At 30.2% G+C, this 15,345-nt stretch overlaps 1 long non-coding RNA gene across 1 annotated transcript; it reads right to left on the bottom strand.

The window, feature by feature from the left end:
* Nucleotides 1-13,559: 13,559 nt before the first annotated feature.
* On the bottom strand, nt 13,560-14,095 carry LOC135121827 (uncharacterized). The gene is made up of 4 exons (XR_010279137.1): nt 14,030-14,095; nt 13,883-13,954; nt 13,742-13,813; nt 13,560-13,677 (listed from the first exon to the last, which is right to left on the bottom strand). It is a non-coding gene; the product is annotated as an uncharacterized LOC135121827 (long non-coding RNA).
* Between the last annotated feature and the right edge of the window lie 1,250 nt (nt 14,096-15,345).

Here is a 15,345-nt window from a genome sequence, read left to right as displayed (position 1 = left end):
TAAGTTAGTGTACTCGACAGATAAAAAATTTTTCTTCTTTGGACCTCAATTAAACATTTTTTAATAAATATACACTGATGCAGCGTGCTTTTTTACAGGTTTATAACAGGAAAGATCATACTTTTAACATGTTCTTGCCGTGTATTTTACTTAAATGTGCAATTCCTTATAATTTGATTCTAAGCTTGCAGTTCTATTGAATTTGTAGCAATGCTTAGTGTACTGGGTTGTTTAGACTTTTCTTTTCTGACTTTTTAAGTCTAAAATAACTAATAAAGAGCATCGAACTTTATAATTTATGTAATTTATAAAAAACTATTAAATTTATTAAATTTATATATCGCTTAATATCTGGACTTTTTATATGACAAATTAAGAAAGAGTACTTAGCGCGTCAACAACAACAAATTGTTAGCAATTAAGGTGCTTCACATCGCAGTAAGCTCAAGATTTTAAAATTCTTTCTTTAATAAATATGCTCAAGAAGATAATTCCAACATGGAAAGTAATAAGTAGGGCGATAATTACCAATATAAAGCTAAAATGAAGATAAAGTTTATTTAATAACACACTTTAGCTTTCCTAAATTCTAATGGAAACAAATTATTTTTTAGATTTAAAAAATTTTAAGTTTTTATAATAATGCTCCGTCCGTGATACCTTAACTCTGGTCAGTGTTACTATATATAACATAAATAGTTATAATTCTGATCTGACAAACATTAAAAATTCGAAAAGTAGAGCACTCGAAATATTTCTTTTAATTATGCAGTATTACTTGAGACAGATTAGTAAAAGTATGGCTTTTTGTAAAGTACCAAAAGATTGTTAAACTTTTATTGGGCCTATGCAAGAGTTAAGATTATTTATTTTATGTTTCACATATTTTATTTAATTAAAAACATTAATAATAAAGCTTCACTTAAGCAAAAAAAAAAAGTTACTCAGCTTATACAATAAGAATTATTGTGTCTTGATATTAACATTTACTTTTACGTGCTGTTTTTTAAAGTCAAATTGCAGCATGCTGAGTTTTGCGTGGGATATTAGCAGCCATAAGACTGCTTTTTTTAATAAAATATTTCTAAAAAGATGGACAAACAAACCCATATATGAATATTTTTTCTGTGGTAACAGTTTATTGGGAAATGCGATATACTATTTTTATAGTACCGTTTTTTCGGCTCATTTGAGATTTATTAAATAGAAATATTATAATAATCTATTTAATTACTTAAAGCCTGAGAGGAGCACAACACCTAACACTAGGCAAATATATTAAAAATTTAAAAAAAAAAAATTAATATGAGCAAGCTATTCTCTTTTAATAGCCCGGAAAAACCTCCCGATACACTACACAAAGCGTCATAATGTAAAATAAAGTTTTTTAATCATAAGGGTGAACATTTCTTTACACCAGTAAAATTCCCGGCCCAAAACCTAATTTTTTAGGGGGCGGAGAAGGTTGCATAAATTTAACTTAAAGAAAAGATCATACACCTGCTCAGTTTTCATTTTAACTATTACATTCTTCATCAAAGTAATAATTTTTTTATCTGCTTATTAAATTTTTAATGAAAACATATCCCATTTAAAATATGTTATAATACTGATATACAAGTTGTTTACTACTAAAAAGCAAGGTATACAATAATAATATGGAAATAAAATAATTACTTGCATAATTTTTAGCCTAACTGCAGTTTTTCAAGAAGCTCACTTATTTTAAGTTTTATAACATACCTTTCTAAACAAAGTCTAAGTTTATAATTTAAGTTATAACGCAATTTTAGGGCTGATAGTGCTATCTAAAATAATCGATATCTCAAAAAATACAGTTAGCATAAAATGGAAACTTCTTTAGCTTAATTTAACCACTAAACACTTTAATCGGGTCAAAGGGTAATCCCCAAAGATTCCAGATCTTCTTGGTCTAAAGTCTGTAAAGTCTGCTAGAAACTATTCCCACATTAATAATTGTAATTTAGAAGGCATCTGCATGTATTTTTAGAAGATTTTAGGACTTCTGACAAAGCTTGCTTTAAAAAGGTTTGTAAATTTAATTCAACTAACTGTTATGTGTTAAGAGTAGTTACTTAGCTCATCGGATAGCGTACATCTTATAACTCTTAAAAATTCGATTCTAGTTAGATATTAAAAGCATTAGAGCATCTAAAATGTTACCATGATAATTACCTTTCCTTAGCTGAAAAAGTTAAAAGGCTTGTTAAAGAAAACACAAGAGAAGCGTTTTACTAACAAACAGTACGCACCATATATTATTTATTTCAAGATAACTAATTTTTTGGTAGTACTTAACTCTTGCGTATAGTTTAAGTTAAATATGGCAACGCAAGGTCCTCCAATTTTTTTTACTTTTCTGTGTCTTTCAAGAGAAATAAATGTAGTTTTAAAATACTTTATCCTTTGATGTAATAAAATTTAATATGACAAAACTGTTTTTTGATTTAATTGGTGTTTTCTAGCTACCCTGTTTTAATTTCTTCTAATCAATTTTGTAAGATATTCATCACACAAGCGTGCTAGTTATAGCTTGCTGTTGTTGGTTACGCTCTTCTTGTGGTGAATAAAATTGCTGTTATAACCGAACTGTCATCTCGGTTTGGAAAACGCTATTCTGGTCCTCAAGACAACTAATTTTTCACTATAGATACTAGAAATGAATTATATTTGCCATATATCCTCCTCCTTCAAGGAAAATCACCCTGAAGATCCCTATATTATTCTATTTAGAGCATCTAATATAACAAAATTTTTAAAAAGGTATCTATCGCGTGAGTATAGTTCGGAAAATTTAGAATTTATTATGAACACACTCAAGTATGAGGCTATAAATAATGAGGCTCTTCGAAAACCTTTAGCTAAAAAAATATTGAAAGAGTACATTGCAGCAGGAGGTAAAAAACAAGTGGACATAACAGATTGGTGTCTTAGAAAAATAACTGAAGAAACTGAGAATGCTCCTCCGTGGTTATTTAGTATAGCAAAAATGCAAGTTTTGAACACACTTAAAAGGGATTCTTTAGGTAGAATTTTTTGCAATATAAGTAGAATTATATATAAATCTTGGGGACAAATAGTGAAAATATATCCTTATCTAACATTTGGAATTAAATTATGTAAAAATTTACTTCGAATCTCTCCTAAAGTTGAAGAACTATTTCCTTTAGGACTTGACCCCGCGGGGTTTACTAAAGCTATTGAAGTCTGCATATATTCCATAACGGATTTAAAAAAATTAAGCAACATAGTGCGAGCAGTGGCTAGAGGTCATAAGAGTTGTGGCTGTACTAAATCTCATGTAAAACTCTTTAGCAAACCGTTTTTTCTAACTTTGAAATCATGCAGTCACAAATGGAACTCTGAACTAGAAGAAGCCTGGTTCTTTGCATACAAAGTTATTGAATGTTTTTTTAAACACTGGCTACCTGAAAAGGATGTTCGAAAAAATCCAAGATGTACTATATTATAACTATTCCGTAATTTTACCTATAAATAAGTATTAATAAAAAAAATATAATTAGGTATATTATTTTTTACTTGATTTCGGCTTTAAATTACACTTTTCATGTAAACTTCTTTATAAATAATAGCTTAGATTTTTTAATTACTGGTTTTAACAATTAAGAGTTTAAGTAATTTACGACATTAAGTAAATTTTGATGTCACATCCTATCAAAGAAAAGATCACGTGACCAAAAATTAGCTCTTTAAAAATGCAAAATTTCGTCAAATATACTTGCATGAAAGATGGAGCACATTCGAAAAGAAAATCGACGAATTACAAACAGAAGGAAAAGGAGGTAGATAGTTCTGAAATTCCATGTTTAGCTGTTTATTTTTTTTGAAAGAAGTAGAAAGTATATATTAGATTTCCCTTTCTAAAGAAAACATACATTATGGAAGTAACTTTTATAAAAAACCGTATGATTAAAATATATGGAATTAAGTTTCATTGTTTTGTTGGATGGAAAGGAATGCAAGTTTTTAATATAATCAGTCGATAGTAAAGCTCGGACAAATAGATTAACCATTCTCTTGTCCACAATTTTATAAAAAAAATTATATGTTGTATTTGTGAAAATGACTTTTTTTAAGTAGTTATATTAATTATATGTTGTTAGTAAAGTAAAATATTGGTAGATTTAATCACTATTGCGTCCATACCCAAATGAGTGAACTAGCCCAAGTTCATTTTAAATGACCATCTAACGCGTCATTAACGCTATAATATAAAAAAATTATCCTGGACCTTTTATTGTATAAATTATAAATTATAAAGCTTTATTAAATATAATAGAGCTTAATGTATCGTATAGAAGTACATGGAGTCCTTTTAATACTGAATAAATATTATTTGCTTACTGTTTGTGTACAACGCTCTAAACTATAACTAATAAGATATCAATGCTATAATGAATCGTTTTTCTTCTTACAAGAACGATTACGGAGATTACCGAAAGAATTATGGTAATAAACTAACTTCTTTTCCATATTCTTTTAAATGTTCCTTTTTTAAAAAATAATGATTGCTTACTAAGCCTTCCTATAAAATAGATAGGTAATCCGTAAGTGTTATTAAATTCGCACTTTTGCAGAATAACTTCTGTATTTGTACATATATAAAGAGTTTAATATATATGCTAGAATTCAAGGTAACTATGTGCAATTTATATTTTACATATATTTATCAGGGCTGTATGGATATATTACGATCCTCTTCTTCCTGCTAATTACAAATTTACCTTTGGCAATTTTTATTCAAGTCAAAGATAGTAATCTTAGCATTGTCTTTAGCTATAAATTTTACTATAAAACAATGAGTAGGAGAAAACAATTACCTCAAAAGACGTAAAGAAGATCTTTTGTGCATTTTTAATTGGTGCATAGGTTTAGGTTATAAATCTTTTTACGCTTTATTAACTATTTCTCTTATTTTATATTTCTGTATATCATTTTAGGCGTTTTCCATTTATTATTGCTTGTAATTTTAATAACGGCAGTATGGTGGTACCGAAAAACGAAAGCAGTTATCAGCAGAGGCCACTTTTTTTTATGCCACTTGTGCATCTCAATGATCCTTGGAATAGGTACGATTTGGCTTTCAGCGCGTATTCTTAATTTTTTACCTTTCTATAGTATTCTTTAATTTACTTTTTAACAGTTCTATCAATGTGTCATACCAACAGCATAATTGAAAGCCACCAAAAACTTCTTCCTGTTAAGCCCACAAGAAAGAGTTATATAGTAAACTTTTTACTTTTGCAAATTTTATGATTCCTCATTGTCATAAAATACTCAAAGTTTTGAACTGATTTTATTTTTGTTTTAAAGGCATTTCCTTGTAGATATTAGAGTGTTTTAGGCGGATTCAGTAGAAGAAATGGTGATAATTAGTGGTCGACTCTTTTCTTGCTTTGAAAAGTTTTACCTTCTTATCTTATTGTCGAAATTAATTATTTTTACTATACTATTAGATAGTTATATTTTTGGCTTGGGCTTGCGCAAACTTTTTTGCAGCTATTGCAATTCGAATGAGAATTATTTTCGAAACTTTTTACCTTCTGCATAAGCCAAAACTTCATCCTTTCCTAAACCACTTCAAATTCTATTTTCTTGACCTCCTTTTCTGTTCGATTGCCACAATTCCTCTAATTTTAAGAAGTAACAATTTTTTTGAAACGTATAAGGTTATTTAGTTATTATTAAATTGAAAAAATTTCCCTTTTCAGATTACGGCTATATTTACGCTAATTTCCCTGCGAAAGTTACAATATCGTTTATACCGATTTGTTATTCTGGACTTATTGGATTTTTCACTTTTAAATGCCGTGGGGCAGGTTAGTCTCTTGGTAGCGATACTTTTTATGTTAATTTTTTTTTTTCGGACGCTTCAGCCACCGAATTTTCTGATTATTATTCCAATATACGTTCGATCGTGTTTTGCACGATTGTATATTCGTTGGTTCTTGTATGCCAAGCGACTATTGGTTATATAGTCGCCTCAGTATGTAAGTTATTATATTGCTGCGCGTATGCCTTTTGCTTAGCTAATCCGCTTATTCAGTATGGCAACTTGCAATTCAATCGACCGCTATGGTCTATGCTCTAGACTCTTTGATGGAATTAACTTTTGTGGAACTTTCGTGTAGGAAAAAAAACTTTAACAAGGCCAGATATAAAGTCGATTCGGCAACTTTTGAAACCGTAAAGATTTGAATTGATGCGGAGGCTTTTTTTAAGCCCAACTTCACATATTTGTGATCCTGTAAAAAGTTATTAAGTGTTAATAATTGCAAACTGCTTACTATGCTTTGAAACGCAACACTCTGAATAAAGTTGTATATAGTATTCTTTTTGCTTGCTTTATACTTCAACGCCTTTTGGTTTATAACTTCTCATCGATTTATTTTACGTTAAGCCTCTATTTATGAAAGTTTTAAAAAATCCAACTTTCATTAAAAGATCTTTCTTCTTTCAAGCGCCAAAAACTATTCAACTAGGTTAAGCAAGTTAGCCGTTAAGTTTACTTATTATAACCCTGAGATAATAGCCATTATTATAAAACTTACTTCTTTTTACTTTGTTAATTTTACAGTTGAAATACTAGCTTCAACTTTTCCTTATGTTATCGGTTTTGTGGGTGTTATTCTAATATTTATGTTTGACCATAGGTTTCATACGCATGCCTTAAAAAGGTCTTGTCCACGAGAAAAAAAGTGTTTAATTTTTTTATAAATATAAGTTTTCTATTGAGATTAACTGAAAATATTATTATCTTAAAAATTACAGTAAGCGTTAAATAAGTGACGTTGAGCTATAGCAGCACAATTAAAAAGTTTTAACTATTGAAATCTTGTATTAACCAATTGCTAGCAACCAACGGCCAAAGCCCTAAAGAGAAAGAACTGCGCCGAAAAAAGTCTTTTTACTACCCAATATTGACAAATTTTTAGATAAAAAACATAGTTTTGCCATGTAGCAATTAAACGACTTTTCAGCTAAAAATATTAATAGAATTTAAATAAAATTTAATATTTATATTCTCGTAATTTTTTTATAAAGTTATATATTTATATATTAAAAAATAATTAAAATTTAATTTTTAATTGTCTTTTTAGTTTACTTTACGAATAGATTGCACTAAATAACCTTTTATGAGCGGTTTTGAAAATACACGATTTAATATAAAAAAATTATTGCTTAGCCTTCTAATATTTCACACTTCTTTAGTGCTTCACGAAAGAAGCGCGGTTGGAAACAACTCCTTTTAAAACTGAAAAAAACTTGTGAAAAAATAAAGTACTAAGGCAGGTGCTAACTTCCCTGTATCAGATTTGTGCGCCTTGTCAAGTAACTTAACGTTATGAAGCATTTCTCGCAAGTTTGATTACTTTATAGCTAATACTGAAGCATCCGTTCGCTTAGGTTTAGCTTCGCATTGAGTACTTACACCCGCTGCATATTATCTCGCTTGTGGAGTTGTTACACCATAGAGGCAAAGATACTTTATATTAATAGTTTGCTGAAGAAACCTAAATAAAGGTATATTGTATACTATTCTCGTGCTTTATCCACTTTTATTCATGTTGCACAAGTTTAAGGGAATAATGCAAATTTTTGAACTGTTGCCTTGAGTGTGTATAACCCTTTATTTCTTAAATCTATTAAAAATAGTTGAGAGTATTGCCGTAAACTTAAAGAATATCTGCCTAATGTATATAGTAAAAATTCACAATCTAGCACAACATATTTAAAACTTTAAGGCTGGTTATTTTTCGTTATAAAGCTACAGGTCGCACAATTATTTAGAAGGCCGACTATAAACAAATAAGAGATTTTATGTAAAATAAAAATATAAAATAAGTATTCAGAGTTAGTAAATACGATGCAACTGTTCCTCTCATACTGACTTGTGTTACTATCGCAACACTTTTATAAACTTGACAGTAAAGTTAAACTAATTAGTATATAGACTTTACCAAAAGCAAAGAGCAGAATCATCCCATAATACTTTTCTTGCTGTAACTACGCACAACGAGAACATAAGTAGGAAGATGACCTTACTAGTATATGAGAATTAATAAGGACATATTTTGAATTTATAGAATACTATTAAAATTGTATAAATAAAACTTTCTTTCATTTTGTTAGGATCTTTACAGTTATATAAACTAAACGTCATTAGGGGTCAACGATAGATAGTAATTCCGTTGATAAACGAGACTTTTTTGTTTACAGGATTTAACAATCCAAACTTTTTTCGAAGGGAGCGACGCGAATATATATACTACTAGTAAACAACACTATTCAGTACCATCAGCCAATCGAATAACAAGACGCTGCCCAAGACAACAATACTAGTATAAGGAAAATATGTTCAGCCAAGTTTAAGTTAGCATATAGTGATTGTTCTTGCAGCTATGGATTTGACACAGTGTAGTTTAAACATCACTTAATAGCTAATTCTTGCTACATAGATGTTCGTCTTTGCTACTAACCTTCAAAGTAGTGGTGTACTAGCCAACTTAGAAAGTGTGCTTTAGAGTTCACAGGCTCTTCCCAAGCATATTACGTTTAAAACTGCTTCGGAAGGTAATTAGTATTCAACGCGAAGCAGTCACAACAAAGTAAAATAGTTTCTATGTTATCTATATGTGTTTTTATTGTTATTTTTCTGCTATAAAGTCATTTAATAGAGCTGCATGTGTCTAGTCCATGAGCACTAAGGAACCAGTCCCAGGTAAGAGACGATATCATGCGGCCTAAGATACAGGGAAGATAACACCTGCCTGAGGACTTCATCTACGAGAGCCTTTTTATCAACTTTAAGAGTAGTTCTTTCGAACCGGGTGTAAATTACCACTTTCAACTCCCTAGAGGAGAGTATGTCTCTCAGTTTGATTGAATGGTTTAGGTCATCGCTGATAATATTTGTAGCCACGATATTTGGCAGTATGTGCATCACTGCAATTAGCACAACTGTAGGACTTTCTCGTGCTTTTGTGCATTGTGCAGTCAAGTGGCCCTAACCATACTTAACGCCTCGGGGGGCTGAAGAGCAGACAGTTGCGCTGTGTCCAAATACCTGACAGTGGTGGCAATGTCCAACCCGATTACTCTTCAAAACCTCTTCCACCCTAACCAGAAGATAGAAAATCGTCTTTAATTCCAACAGCTTTTCTCGATCACACCGGTATATACACTAACATAATTGGTAGAGGTTGCTTAGTGTGTACCCCTCAATAAGGTGCTCAGTGTGCACCCTTGCGGGCGGCTCCCTCGAGGGTTTGGTCGTCGATATGGCGATAGATTCCACGAAGAACAAACTTTAAAGGCTTGTTCATCTGGTAGTTGGTAGGTAAAATGAGGTAGCGCTTCATTACGAAGATGCTTAGTGATGCCTCGATACTCATTTTCCGTTGCTGGAAATATTTTAATTCCTTGACTGGTATCCCTATATTTCGGAATGTTGTTGGCCTCGTCATCTAGCAGAAGTTTTACGAAGTGATTCCACTTTTTTTTTCGCAAAGGACTAAAGGCGGCATCTTATTATTTCGCCTAAGAGGGTGTGCAGCCGCGGAAGGTGGTTCGGAGTCGCTAGAGGTATCTCGGGCAATAGAAGTATTGTTTATCCCTAAATCAAAGTTATTTTCGTGCTCTTTATGAGACATATCTGTATTTTGTTACTATTATCTAAAATAGAGTTTTTAGTAATATTACTAATAATTTTTCTATTAAGGTTGATACTGTCAATAAGGTTATTCGCAAAAGAGTTATTACTAAATAATTTACTACTACTACTATTTACTTTGGTTTCTGTATTACTACTACTATAATTAATGTTGTTGTTATTATTGTCGTTTATATTTCTTTTTTTAATGCCTTTTATCATAAAAGCATTTCCTTCACTCTCCTCCAAGGCTTCTTCTTTCCAAAGCTCGTTAAGAATTTGGAGAGCAGAGTAAGGTTAGCATTTTTATTAATAATAGAAGAATTTTCTACAGACTCTCTTCGTCTTAAAGTCTCGTTTTTTAATAGGAGACGTTTTTTCGAAAGTTTGTGCCCTTTATAAACCGGCTTCCAGAAGGGAGGAGTCCATTTTATTAAATAACAATCAAATCCTCTCTTATGCAAGACATGACAGTAGTACTCAGAGGCTAACAGCTACAAAGAAAGGTAAAAAAGCCAAAAAGTGGGTTTTAAAGAAAAACTCTAAGGATACCGGGCGCAGTCATGATTGTTAGACTGTATCTTAAATTAGATTTGAGGAATTGGGAAGAAGAGGAGTATTTTGACTAAATTTGCGTGTAAATAAAAAAGGTATTTAAATTTGCAGCCATAAAGATAAGTATAAATTGTCATCCCTTCAATACAGTTTTTCTAAAAAAAAATAAAATAAAAAAAAAAGCTTAGGTGAAAAAAAAAATAATGTGAAAGAGCTTAAGCTAAGTACTATTTTATTAACAATCTAATAAAAATTTACTGGCGTAGTAGAGGAGGTGCATATTTAAGATATACTACATTATAAATCACTGTGAGAAGAATTTAAAATTGGAAAACTTGAACCGTTACTAAAAACTACGAAGTGAACGATGCTTATAAGTTAAAATATATAACAACTTGCCTTCTTTCTTTTTCAGAGTGCTTTTCGGTTAAAAAGAGAATTCAAGTATACAGAGTTTAAGGCTGGAAAGACTTCTGTTCTTAATTATCTTTTAAAGGTTTTTAAGAAATAACACTATTTTTTTACAGAAAAAAAAAGTTTATTTACACTGACAAAAACTTTTATTATACTTTTAAGTTTTAATTAAGAGACAGAAGAACTAGATGAACAAATGTACAAAGAAGTAATCTTTAGCCTATAATCTTTCTTACAAGGCATAGTGATAACTATTAATTTAAAAATTTTACTTTGGAGAGAATCTAGATTAACACTTACATTTAACAGGCAATATAGCTACTCGCTTTCCCTGCACCACGCGGTGAACCTATTTAGCTAATCTGACTAAATACTTATGAAACATAAAGTATTAGACGTACTCTTCTGCAAGTGTTAAGCTATAGGTTTTTAGATTTAATAAAAGTGAGCACCCAAGAATTTTACGTCCTAACTAAAATTGATCGCACGTAACGGGCAACTTACTTTCAAGTTAAAATAAACTTAACTATATTATATTATCTTATACTCTATGGTATACTACTTGTGTCACTTAAATTATCTTTTGTTTATAATTTATCAAATCTAATAACTAAGTTGTAAATCCCTGTCTTACTGTATAATTACTCAAACGGTACTTAAGATATTAAAAAAAGATTAACTTAAGGAGCTTACATATATAATTACTTTTTGTACGTAACTTACGTAGATTTTTAAAAAATAGGCTAAAAGGTTAAAAGGGTTAAAGAGCTAGTACTAAAGTTACTTACATAGCAATATTTTAATAACAAAGGTTAAGGGGTACACCGAAAAAAATGTGTCTTTTTATTTATGGATTTTCACTATAAACTACGAACAAAGAAACTTAACTTTTTTGGCTTTCGTTACAGTAGCCCGAAGGCTAATTCGTATTTAATTTGGTTCGTAAATTTATTAAAGAAAATATCTGGCTTAAGAAGAAGACAAATTGGATAGTAGCCTTTCAAGTTTAGGCTAGGAGAGATTAAATGGTGCAATAACTTTTTAAAGGTTAAAAACAATGACATCTGTAAAATGTTTTGAAAGGTATACTCCACTTTTAAGCCTTTGTATGAGTAAAATTAACTTTTTATATTTATCAAAAACTAGCATATTCTACTTATTTTACCTATAAATTGTTTTGAATGAAGTTGACTGTACAGGTCCAAAATCTTAAAAACTAGGTATACTATAAACATTACTGTAATACAATATTATTAAATGGATATAGAAAATTATAGACTATAATTTAATTTATTTAATAGTAGTCGAAAGTTGAGAGAACTATCGATTACTTACAAATAGCTATGAAGTCGCTTGGAAGGCAGCATAACAGCGCAACAAATGGGAAAAGCCCGAAAACAGTGGGCACTTTGTTATGCACGTAAAAGTTTTTCTCTAACTAGTCATTTTTTAAATAAATGTATATAATAAAATGCCTAAAAACCCTTTGATATTAGCAGATACATTATCGTTTTACTTTAGTACTTAATACTTAATTAATAATTTTTGGCAGATATATCATCGCTTTACTTTGGTAATTTAAAAGTTAAACATTATTACGAAAATAGTCAAATAAGTGTTTACACTATCGTTCAAAACTGTTTCTATGTTTCAAATTTTTTCGTTAAATTCTGTAACGCTTTAAATAATAATTGGATATATTGATACCTTAAATATATATCAGTTTAAATTAAGATCAATTTAATATAGTTTGTATTAATTAGAGAAATTGCTTTCTTACTTAAAACTTTAGAGCTTTACAAATTTGTGTAAAATTGTTTCGAGCTTTATACGAAATTTTCATGATCACTCCATCATGGGGGGTTTTCTTTAAGCTTTTTTTTCATTGACTATAAAGGATAGCTTATTTAGAGACCTTAATTTAATAGTGCGTAAACTTTCAGTCGATAAAGTATATTATGTAAAATGCTTTTAGATCAAGGTAAGCCTTGGAGATCGCTCGTGAATGTTGTGTCAGTAAAACCAAAAAATATCTCAGCTCAATATGATCCAAACGTCCTTGCAATGAATCTAGGCATCTAAAGATCTTGAAAACCGGGATGTAGCTCGACTTCTACGCCAAGTGACGTCGGGTGCAATTAAAGTTGCACAGAAAGCTACAAAATCATGGAAACAACATTAGATAGACCAGATTCAAGATAGAGCGTATCAGGGGCATTGCATTCTGCTGCTCTTCATGCGAAATAAAAAGTTATTTAAACCAGCTCTGACATAGTCACAAGCAGACCAAGATCAGTCGATATGGTTCGGATGATGTTAAGTGGTGTTGGAAGCGATCTGGCGATAAATCGAATACTTAATCACCAGATGGTACAAACATATAAATATAAAGGAGGAACGATTATGATTTGCACTTGTATAACATTTAAGGAGATCAGTTATATGAAAAAAGTGACCGGGAGCATCACCTAGAGCACGTAATTTATTAAGAATGACCTACCCCGACCATTCAATTGGTATGGCTTTGTTCTTAAGGAAATGGTTTTTCAACAGGATATGCCCCATGTCACACTGCACTATCGGGCGGTCATGGATCCCGAGTGCTGTACAAAATCTGACCAAGTCTTTCAACTTACAAGCTAAAATCTTTTCGAATATTAAATCAATTTAAGATAACGTATTAACCAATTTGAGCTGGAACATTGAATTTTACTGAGTATAATTTTTGAAGTATTGAAATGTTATTCTATAATAATTGAATAAATGCAAACGTTGAAGCTATTTTGAACGACAGTGTACGAAGATATAATTTCAAATTTTATAACTTTAATACAAAAGTTAAGTTGTATTTTGAAAATATTTATTACTGAGGGCAAAAGTGTTGTAAAGTAAAAGTAAAAACTTCGTATTTTTCATATTTGCCGGCGTAGGAGCAATTCTCAGCAGAAACTTCAACTTTATCGCGATATTCTAAACGGGCGCAACACTGGAACGTTTGGTCGAGCGTCACTGCTCTATTTAAGTAAAAAGTATTTTTATATTATTGGAAAGAATTTACTTTGTAGAAAACACAGTTACAAATTTTCGAAGTTAAAATTTCTACTAAAGGCCTTGCGTCCAATCTCGGTTATAGTATTATTTTTAAGGTCTCTTTATTGTATTTATAATATGTTATAGAGTTTTTAATCCACAGGAAAACATTATTATTAAACAACTTACAAGGCTTGTAGAGCAGTCATAACAGAAAATAAATTTGGCACAATTAATCTGATCTTATTGTGACTGAGATATCTACAATAAATATTATTTTAAAAATAGTATTGCTAATAGAAAAATGTAGATTTTATGTAGAAGATAGCAGCTTACAAGGTCGTTAAAGCTGTTAAATCAGAAAAAGATTCTGGTGGAATTTCTGTAATCTGGTTATTATTGAGAGTTCTAAGCCCGATATTAGGGAGTCAAGCATTTACTTTTTAAAATAAATAATACACAACTTCTACGAACATTAGTGTAAGATCTTAATTTTTTTTTTTTTTAATTAAGTTAGGGTTGTAAACCATAGGTTTATGTTTAATAAATCGACCTAGCAGCTTCTAATTATAACTACTAAAACTTAAAAGTAAACACCTCCCCACCCCGATATTTAGTTTTTGTTGGGTGCATAAAAGAGAAACTAAGCTAAAAAATTTATGTAGTAAAGCTCTTGATCCTTGTTAGTGACAAAAATTGGAGTAATTGGCATAATGATAACAGCAGTGTTACATAGGTCTGGATCCTTTTATTAATGGTTTTTGAAGCTTGAATAAACTGAAAAGGCATTTAATGCGAACTTAAGGAATTTAATTGCTTCAACTGTTATTTAACGGCCCAGATGATTAATATATTTATTCTCGTTATTTAATAACCCTTGAAATGAGCTAAAAAGTAAATGAAAACCTTTTTTAAGTTAGTGTTTTTAAAGGAAGGTATTGATTGCTTTATTTTTACTTTTAACGATGAAGTTAAAGGGCGTCCAATACTGCATTCTCTTCTATACACTTCTGCGTTTTACTAAACCAATCTTATCTAATTCGTACCGATAAATAAACTTATTGGAAATAGCAAGACTGAATTTATTACTAATATAAAAAGGATATTGTACTTTTGTTTTTGCTACTTTAATTATTTTCTATTTTTCGGACTTTTTTTTGCACTTTAATTAACCTCTTTTCCTGCTTCATACTTTTAGTAGTTCCTATCTTTAGCCTTTAAGGCCCTTAATTTAATTTCGTAAAGCTAGCAATGAAAATGGTAGAGAAGCTCTACTTTATTTTTTATTAGTGGAAATCTGTTCGTAGTTTTTTATAGGCCTTAAGCTATGGTAATTTTAAAATAATATAATTTGTAAATATTAAAAAAAATTTCCTTTTAGCATAGGCATGTTATTATGTTCTTGATTATCTTAATAATATAAGAAAATTCTTTTGATAACTTACAAGTATTGTAAGTTTTTGAGGCCTTCAAACACGTTGTTGTTTATGTACTCAATCGCGTTGTGGTCTAAACGCCTTACAACAAAAAAGTAAGAATTTTTTGTTAAATACATTTAATAGCAGCAATTAAATAGTTTAAGGAAGCAAATTTAAATTTTATGCAGTTAATAATTAACTTCCTTTAAAAATTATGAGAAAAATAAAGTTAAA

Source organism: Zophobas morio, unplaced genomic scaffold, assembly GCF_036711695.1.
Source record: "Zophobas morio isolate AGI-343-1 ecotype UQ-CSIRO unplaced genomic scaffold, CSIRO_AGI_Zmor_V1 ptg000736l, whole genome shotgun sequence".
NCBI classification, from domain to species: domain Eukaryota; kingdom Metazoa; phylum Arthropoda; class Insecta; order Coleoptera; family Tenebrionidae; genus Zophobas; species Zophobas morio.
The sequence above is the reverse complement of the archived record's forward strand: the minus strand, read 5'-3'. Positions and strand labels throughout refer to the sequence as shown.